General features: G+C 44.1%; 1 pseudogene; it reads right to left on the bottom strand.

The window, feature by feature from the left end:
* Positions 1–1,175: 1,175 nt before the first annotated feature.
* On the bottom strand, positions 1,176–2,260 carry LOC116814231 (WW domain binding protein 1-like; annotated as a pseudogene).
* Positions 2,261–10,073: the final 7,813 nt, after the last annotated feature.

The following is a 10,073-nucleotide window of genomic DNA, read 5'->3' as shown; positions in this document are numbered from 1 at the left end:
TCATACAAGACATCTCCTTCTGGCTGAACTGCAGCCAGGCTCTTTGAAGGCCAACTTGGGAAAGAGCTACAAACGTCATTTTTCTTTTTTTTTTTTGAGATGGAGTCTCGCTCTGTCGCCCAGGCTGGAGTGCAGTGGCGCAATCTCGGCTCACTGCAAGCTCCGCCACCCGGGTTCACGCCATTCTCCTGCCTCAGCCTCTCCGAGTAGCTGGGACTATAGGCGCCCGCCACCACACCCGGCTAATTTTTTGTATTTTTAGTAGAGACGGGGTTTCGCTGTGGTCTCGATCTCCTGACCTCGTGATCCGCCTGCCTTGGCCTCCCAAAGTGCTGGGATTACAAGCGTGAGCCACCGCGCCCGGCACAAACGTCATTTTTCAGAAGAGAATTCTTGCCTGCTCACTGGTGACGTTATTTTCAGTTGTCTTTTGTTGTCTGTTTTCAAAGGGAAAATAAAAAAAAGAAAAGGCAGTATAATCTTTCACACTGGAACCAGCCTGCAGCCAGCCAGAGGCCACTGGGAAAGGGCCTCTTAGTGATGCACACTGGGTGCACCCATCACCTGGAATTTGACAGATCAACAAGCCCCCTACCAACCTATCATACAACTGCCCATCAGCTCTCATCCTCCCACAGGATTAGCTCAGTGCTGGCTCTGCAGACACTGGGAGCCACAGGTGACAAAGCCTGGGCCTCTGCAGGCTTCCTTCTTCACCCAGGGCTAAGATGGGTTGCCTCTCTGGGACTGAGTCACAGTGACATTCTCTTAAACTAAATTCAGAGCACAAATCCACTTTGTCACCAAGAATCATCTCAGGGAACAGTCCCAGCCTCCTTCCTTGGGGGCCTTTAAAACCCATCCCTCTGACCCAAACAGGTGGGTGAGATAGGACTTTAAAGAGAGAATAAAGGGGATAGGGATGGGGTATGAGGAATGAGAAACAGAACCAACTTCTCAGTCCTCCACAACATTGTGCCTTTGTAGGGCGAGAGGCATCCACACCCCAAACTGTACCTGGAGATGGAGGAAAATGCAGGAGAGGAGAAAGAAAAAAAAAAAAGAAGGAATCAAGTGGCTGTACCACTTTCTCTGAAAGTCATTTAATGCTTCTCTCATGGTTCTCCCCTACCCTGGTTGCTTTGCCAAGTTCTTGGGTGCTGGCAGAGCCTGATCTAGCTGCGGGAGCTGCTGCTCTGGGAGTTGGGAGAGTCCTGCTCATTGATGGTGTTTAGCAGCAGGCATGCAGGTAGCTGTGGCAGGTGCAGGTGCCCAGGCTGTCAAGCCTGCTGTTCGGAGGGCTGGAAGAGGCCTTCCTCCTCATCACCAGGAGGCTGCACATGGGAGCTGTCACAGAAGTCCAGGGGCCCATCCAGTGCATCAGCGATGAGCATGTTGAACTCTTTAAGGCGATGACCATGGTGGCCCTGGCATATGCACTTCAATGCCCGAGTCACCAGTGAAGTGGTGATGTCTCCTGATCATCTTCTCTTTGCTGTCGGGCGGTGCACTGCCATGTTCAGAACTGTCATCTTTCAGCAGCTCCTCCTTACATTCTGCATCCTTGTCCAGGAAGGCCCCTGGGTCCAGCTTTCCCAGGCTGGCTACAGAGCCACTGGGCTGCATCCCCAGGGCTTTGGTGGCGACTCGGTCACCTGGTAGGTCAGAGGGCTCAGGATCAGCGACGCTTGGGGGTCTTGTGATGCTTCTGCTGGGCTCAGACAAGGGATTCCCTTGGATCCCCTGGTGGGATTGGCGCCGGGGGACTGCCACCTGCCAGGCCGCACTGTGGAGGCAGGAGCTGCTGCTGCTGCGTAGCTGGAAGGCACGGTATGCTGGAGGAGGAGATGGAGGCTGGCTCACCATTTCCTCATAAGGAGGTAGTTAAGTAGTTTAGCAAAAACCTGAAATAAAAAGGCAGCACTGAGTGATTGAAGGCTTCTCGGCAGGGGATCAGGTTGATTTCATGTTGCCGATGCTGGGCCTGAAGGCGGTGCTTGGCTTGGTGGTGGTGGCCAATGTAGCAGCAGCTAAGGATGATGATGATGGTCCACACCAGCCAGAGCTACCAGAGTTCCTAGCAGTAGTTGCAGCACTGAGACTGTCCACAGCAGTGTCCTGTGTCACAGATGTAGCTTTGATTATTAGTATCCAATCAGGCTTCCTTATCCTGTGGGGGTTCAGCTCTCGCTGACAGGGGGCTGGGCAGCACCGGGAGGAGCAGGAGCGCCATGCCACCTAGGAGCTTTCTCCTCTCCATCCCCCTCCTGCTCCTGTCCCTCTGACACAGCACTGCCACCTCCCTCCTCCCTCTCCTCCTCTACCTTCTTCTTCCTCGTTCCTGCTTTTTTCTGTTCGACAATTTGACTTTAGCCCAGTAAGACTAATTTTGGACTTCTGACTGCTAGAATTGTAAGATAGTAAATTTGTGTTGTTTCGAGTCACTAAGTTTGTGGTTATATGTGAAAGCACCAATAGGAAATGAATACACTCACTATAAATTAAAAAATAAAGTATGATTCATATTACCTTAAAATCTGAGAACCCAGAAACAAATCCATGCACCTACAGTGAACTCATTTTCTACAAACGTGCCAAGAACATACATTGGAGAATGGACAGTCTCTTCAATAAATGGTGCTGGCAGAACTGGGTACCATATGCAGAAGAATGAAACTAGGTCCCTATCTCTTGCCATATACAAAAATGAAATAAGGTTTGGTGGAGCCAAGATGGCCGAATAGGAACAGCTCCGGTCTGCAGCTCCCAGCCTGAGTGACACAGAAGACGGGTGATTTCTGCATCTCCGTTTAAGGTACCGGGTTCATCTCACTAGGGAGTGCCAAACAGTGGGTGCAGGACAGCTGGTGCAGCGCACTGTGCGCGAGCCAAAGCAGGGCGAGGCATTGCCTCACTCGGGAAGCACAAGGGCTCAGGGAGTTCCCTTTCCTAGTCAAAGAAAGGGGTAACAGACGGCACCTGGAAAATCGGGTCACTCCCACCCTAATACTGCGCTTTTCCAATGGGCCTGGAAAACGGCACACCAGGAGATTGTGTCCCGCACCTGGCTCGGAGGGTCCTATGCCCACGGAGTCTCGCTGATTGCTAGCACAGCAGTCTGAGATCAAACTGCAAAGCGGCAGCGAGGCTGGGGGAGGGGCGCCCGCCATTGCCCAGGCTTGCTTAGGTAAACAAAGCAGCCAGGAAGCTCGAACTGAGTGGAGCCCACCACAGCTCAAGGAGGCCTGCCTGCCTCTGTAGGCTCCACCTCTGGGGGCAGGGCACAGACAAACAAAAATTCAGCAGGAAACTCTGCAGACTTAAATGTCCCTGTCTGACTGACAGCTTTGAAGAGAGTAGTGGTTCTCCCAGCACGCAGCTGGAGATCTGAGAACGGACAGACTGCCTCCTAAAGTGGGTCCCTCACCCCTGAGCAGCCTAACTGGGAGGCACCCCCCCAGTAGGGACAGACTGACACCTCATTCAACCGGGTACTCCTCTGAGACAAAACTTCCAGAGGAACTATCAGACAGCTGAATTTGTGGTCTCACGAAAATCCGCTGTTCTGCAGCCACTGCTGCTGACACCCAGCCAAACAGGGTCTGGAATGGACCTCTAGCAAACTCCAACAGACCTGCAGCTGAGGGTCCTGTCTGGTAGAAGGAAAACTAACAAACAGAAAGGACATCCACACCAAAAACCCATCTGTACATCATCATCATCAAAGACCAAAAGTAGATAAAACCACAAAGATGGGGAAAAAACAGAGCAGAAAAACTGGAAACTCTAAAAAGCAGAGCACCTCTCCTCCTCCAAAGGAACGCAGTTCCTCACCAGCAATGGAACAAAGCTAGATGGAGAAAGACTTTGACGAGTTGAGAGAAGAAGGCTTCAGATGATCAAACTACTCTGAGCTACGGGAGGAAATTCAAAACAATAGCAAAGAAGTTAAAAACTTTGAAAAAAAATTAGACGAATGGATAACTAGAATAACCAATGGAGAGAAGGGCTTAAAGGAGCTGATGGAGCTGAAACCCAAGTATCAAGAACTACACGAAGATTGCAGAAGCCTCGGTAGCCGATGCGATCAACTGGAAGAAAGGGTGTCAGTGATGGAAGATCAAATGAATGAAATGAAGAGAGAAGGGAAGTTTAGAGAAAAAAGAATAAAAAGGAATCAACAAAGCCCCCAAGAAATTTGGGACTATGTGAAAAGACCAAACCGACACCTGATTGGTGTACCTGAAAATGACAGGGAGAATGGAACCAAGTTGGAAAACACTCTGCAAGATATTATCTAGGAGAACTTCCCCAATCTAGCAAGGCAGGCCAACATTCAGATTCAGGAAATACAGAGAACGCCACAAAGATACTCCTCGAGAAGAGCAACTCCAAGACACATAATTGTCAGATTCACCAAAGTTGAAATGAAGGAAAAAATGTTAAGGGCAGCCAGAGAGAAAGGTGGGGTTACCTACAAAGGGAAGCCCATCAGACTAACAGCTGATCTCTCGGCAGAAACTCTACAAGCCAGAAGAGAGTGGGGGCCGATATTCAACATTCTTACAGAAAATAATTTTCAACCCAGAATTTCATATCCAGCCAAACTAAGCTTCATAAGTGAAGGAGAAATAAAATACTTTACAGACAAGCAAATGCTGAGTGATTTTGTCACCACCAGGCCTGCCCTAAAAGAGCTCCTGAAGGAAGCACTAAACATGGAAAGGAACAACCGGTACCAGCCACTGCAAAAACATGCCAAATTGTAAAGACCATCGAGGCTAGGAAGAAACTGCATCAACTAACGAGCAAAATAACCAACTAACATCATAATGACAGGATCAGATTCACACATAACAATATTAACTTTAAATGTAAATGGGCTAAATGCTCCAATTAAAAGACACAGACTGGCAAACTGGATAAGGAGTCAAGACCCATCAGTGTGCTGTATTCAGGAAACCCATCTCACGTGCAGAGACACACATAGACTCAAAATAAAGGGATGGAGGAAGATCTATCAAGCAAATGGAAAACAAAAAAAGGCAGGGGTTGCAATCCTAGTCTCTGATAAAATAGACTTTAAACCAACAAAGATCAAAAGAGACAAAGAAGGCCATTACATAATGGTAAAGGGATCAATTCAACAAGAAGAGCCAACTATCCTAAATATATATGCACCCAATACAGGAGCACCCAGATTCATAAAGCAAGTCCTGAGTGACCTACAAAGGGATTTAAACTCCCACACAATAATAGTGGGAGATTTTAACACCCCACTGTCAACATTAGACTGTTATACTTGTATATATTAAAATAACATTAAAGTAAGCATACTTTAGATCAACAACAACAATAAAAAAAGAAATAAAAATGGATTAAAGACTTAAATCTAAGGCTTCAAACTATGTAACTACTACAAGAAAAAATTGGAGAAACTCTCCAGGACATTGGACTGGGCAAAGATTTCTTGAGTAATACCCCAAAAGCATAGGCTACCAAAGCAAAAATGGACAAATGAGACTACGTCAAGTTAAAAAGCTTCTGCACAGCAAAAGAAACAATCAGTAAGTGAAGAGACAACCCACAGAATGGGAGAAAATATTTGCAAACTATCCACCTGACAAGTGATTAATAGTATATATAAGGTGTTCAAACAACTCTATAGGAAAAAATCTAATAATCCAATTATAGAATAGGAAAAAGATTTGAATTGACATTTCTCAAAAGAAGACATTCAAATGGCAAACAGGCATATGAAAAGGTGTTCAACATCACTGATCATAAGAGAAATGCAAATCAAACTACAATGAGATATCATCTCACCCCAGTTAAAATGGCTTATATCCAAAAGACAGGCAACAACTCTGGAGAGGGTGTAGAGAAAAGCAAACCCTTTGGACACTGTTGGTGGGAATGCAAATTAGTAAAACCACTATGGAGAATAGTTTAGAGGTTCCTCAAAAAACTAAAAATAGGGCTACCATATGATCCAGCAATCATACTGCTGGGTATATAACCCCCCAAAAGGGAAATCAGTGTATCAAAGAGATATCTACACTCCCATGTTTGTTGCAGTACTGTTCACAATAGCCAAGATTTGGAAGCAACCTAAGTGTCCATTGGCAGATGAATGGATAAAGAAAATGTGGTACATATACACAATGGAGTACTATGCAGCCATAAAAAAGAATTAGATCCTGCTATTTGCAACAACATGGATGAAACTGGAGGTCATTATGTTAAGTGAAAATAAGCCAGGCACAGAAAAACAACTGTTACATGTTCTCACTTATTTGTGAGATGTAAAAACCAAAACAAGCACATAGGGATAGAGAGTAGAAGGATGGTTACTAGAGGCTGGGAAGGGTAGTAGGGGTTGGTAGAGGGGAGGTGGAGATGATTAATGAGTACAAAAAAATAGAAGTAATGAATAGAACCTAGTATTTGATAGCACAACAAGGTGACTATAGTAAAAATAATTTAATTGTATATTCTAAAATAACTAAGAGTATAATTGAATTATTTGTACAAAGGATAAATGCTTGAGGGAATGGATATCCTGTTTTACATGGTATGGTTATTACACATTGCATGCCTGTTTCAAAACATCACATGTATCCCCATAAATATCTATACCTACTATGTACCCACAAAAAATTAAAAACTAAAAAAATAAAAATAAAAAAAAGAGCTCCAAAAATTTTTTGAGGTTTTCAACAGATTGATTACATTAACTCTGCCCTTCCATTCCTTACCTAGGGGAAGATTTATATGGAAGTAATGATAGTGAAGCTTCAGGGCTTTTGATTACATTAACTCTACCCTCCCATTCCTTATCTAGAGGAAGATTTATATGGAAGTAATGATAGTGAAGCTTCAGGGCTTTTGGTACACAGGTATCAAGAATACCGGAGTTGTAGAGTGTCCTAGGTAGAAAGGAGAAGCTAGGTTGCAGCCGGGAAGCATCCCTGGTGAATTGTCCCAAGAGATCTTAGGAGAAAGGTATCTGAATCTCCAAAGCTCCAGTTATTTGTTGCAATTTCTGTTCCTATTCTGAATAAATTCATACCTAATTTTGTTTTGGTAATTTTGTATTGTTTTTCTTATAGAGAACTCCCCAAGTTGTATCTGCTCTAGGCCCCAAATATTGAGATCCACTCTGCCCTTGCCTTTTTCTTTTTTAATTATTTATTTAATTTTTTTATTGAGATGGGGGTCTCACCCCTTTACCCAGGCTGGAGTGCAGTGGTGCAATCACGGCTCACTGCAGCCTCTGCCTCCCAAGCTCAAGCAATCCTCCCACCTCAGCCTCCTGAGTAGCTGGGAATACAGGCATCCACCACCACATCTGCCTAATTTTTGGTGGAAAAGGGGCTTCACCATGTTGCCCAGGCTGGTTTCGAACTCCTGAGCTTAAGTGATCCACCTGCCTTGGCCTCCCAAAGTGCTGGGATTACATGCATGAGCCACTGTGCCTAGCTGCATTTTTCTTTTTTAAATAGATGTAGGCCAGGCCTGGTGGCTCACATTGTAACTCCAGCACTTTGGGAGGCTGAGGTGGGAGGATCACTTGAGCCCATGAGTTCGAGGCTAGCCTGGGCAACAAAGTGAGAACCTCCCCCGCATCTCTACAAGAAATGAGAAAATTTAAAAAGGCTTGGTGGCGCATGCCTGTAGTCTCAGCTACTCAGGAGGCTGATGTGGGAGGATCACTTGAGCCTGGGAGGCCAAGGCTGCAATGAGCCGTGATCGTGCCACTGCATTCCAGCCTAGGCAACAGAACGAGACCCCATTTCAAAAAAAAAATGTAAAAACATCATATGTGCATATATACATATATATGTAATTATTTTATTCATTGAGAAAGGAAAAAAAAGTTGCAGTTAAGATTCAAGTGACTAACAAAACACCCCAGACCCAGGCCCTTTCATAATATCAAATCTGCCAATGGGATCTGAAGTGAAATACATCCATGTCTGGATGTATTTTAAGAACGTTGGTCAAAATTGCATCTGATCCTATCATAATCTTAAGACAACGGGACACACTCTGAAGATGGGGAATGGGAAGAGTCATCTGAAAAGAATCTGACACACTAGAATTGAACTGAATTCAAACCAGATAAGCAAACATTAGTTGCATACCTGAGCAAATGGGGCTCTGTGCTTTCTCTGAGGTGGAAGAAGAGGGGTGGCAGGGGAATGACTGATCACAGTTAAGAATAGGCATCCTCAGGCCAGGCATGGTGGCTCACGCCTGTAATCCCAGCACTTTGGGAGGCCGAGGTGGGTGGGTCGCCTGAGGTCAGGAGTTCAAGACCAGCCTGGCCAACGTAGCAAAACCTGGTGTCTACTAAAAATGCAAAAATTAGCCAGGTGTGGTGGCAGGTGCCTGTAATCCCAGCTACTTGGGAGGCTGAGGCAGGAGAATCACTTGAACTTGGGAGATGGAGGTTGCAGTGAGCCGAGATCGTGCCATTGTACTCCAGCCTGGGCAACAAGAGCAAAACTCTGTCTCAAAAAAAAAAAAAAAAAAAAATAGGCATCCTTAACTATCTACCAGTTTCAACACTGTGCATTTTCATTCCAGAAAACTAGGGGATCCACCTTTTGTTTCCCAATGTTTTCAATGATGTAAAATGCACTTACAAGTGGTTAATATGGTTAATACTACAATATGAATGTAGTTAATACCACCTAACTATACACTTAAAAGTGGTTAATACTAGTAGTTAATACCAAAGAGGTTGTACTAACCAACCACTTTTAAATGTATAGTTCGGTAGTATTAACTACATTCATATTGTTGTGTAACCATCACCACAATCCGTCTCCAGTACACTTTTTACTTTTAAGACATTTTAAAATTCCATTAGATTATTGTTTTTAGATGGGGAAATTTATGACTGGGCATCAGTCTTTGTATAATATTCAGAATAGTTTACGATGAGAAACTGTTAAACGTTCTTAACATGTGTCAACTCGTTTAGTCCCATCAGCAAGACTTTGAGGTAGAGTCTAAATCACCTTAAAGATGAAGAAACTGAGATGCAGAATGGGTAATAAATAAAGCAGATGAGATTTGAACACAGGTAATCTACACATGTAACCACTATGTTCTATTGATTCCAGAGCATTTTCTGCCAATAAAGATTCTCATGAAATGTCATCAACAGGGGATAAGGTAAATACCTTGTCATAGGACGATGGGTCTCATCCACCTTTTCTGCTCTCACATACTGGATAGTTATGGCAGTCTCATTACTAACACTGTTGCCTGGGGCAGGAATTCTCACGGGTGGTAGTGGTAAACAGGGCATATGAGTCCCTGTGCTTTAAACAAACCGAACCCCCCAGGTGATGTGTATATGACCTATGAGAAGTTGGTTGTAGAATTCTGTTGGAGAAGCATATTTATTGATGTAGGGGGAACGAAAGCAGGTCATAAAACAGTATGCATAAAAATAGGTGTGATCTTATTTTTGTAAATATTTGTGTGTATATATACATATATGAAAATTAGACAGCTATTTTTTCTTTCATTTCTACATTTACTATGTATCAATTTTGTTTCAAGAGAAAAAAAAAATCAACAAACTTAAAAAAAGAAAGTTTCAGCAAGTAAACCTCTATGGAGGGTTATTCCGGGAAGCCCTTGGCTGAGAAGTGGTGCTCTAAGAGTCTTTTGTGCTCCGGGAAATTGACAGCCCTTGGGGGAGACCCAAATTCTTTACCATGGGTGGTGCTTCAGGGAGAACAACGATTTCTGAAGGAAACAGACTTCAGAGAAGCCTGGCTAACCAGGAAGACACCTAGTTTAGGGGGCAAAGCCAACACTTCAAACACATACTTTGCTCAAATTTAAGAAAAGAGGTGATCGCCAAGAAAAAGTTGGAAACGTTTTCCTAACTTGTTTACACACCTTGTTTACACATCAAGCTCTTATGTGCTATCTTTGTATATATAATGTGCCTGAATGTTCTTGAGGTGTTTGTTCTTGTTGTGGTGTACACCATACTAAAGACAAAGAGGGAGAAGAGATTTGTAAACTTTTATAATGTGAAATGCACA

The sequence above is a fragment of the Hylobates moloch genome, unplaced genomic scaffold (genome assembly GCF_009828535.3).
Source record: "Hylobates moloch isolate HMO894 unplaced genomic scaffold, HMol_V3 SCAFFOLD_1, whole genome shotgun sequence".
In the NCBI taxonomy this organism is placed as follows: domain Eukaryota; kingdom Metazoa; phylum Chordata; class Mammalia; order Primates; family Hylobatidae; genus Hylobates; species Hylobates moloch.
Note: the sequence above shows the minus strand (reverse complement) of the source record. Positions and strands in the feature narration are given on the sequence as shown.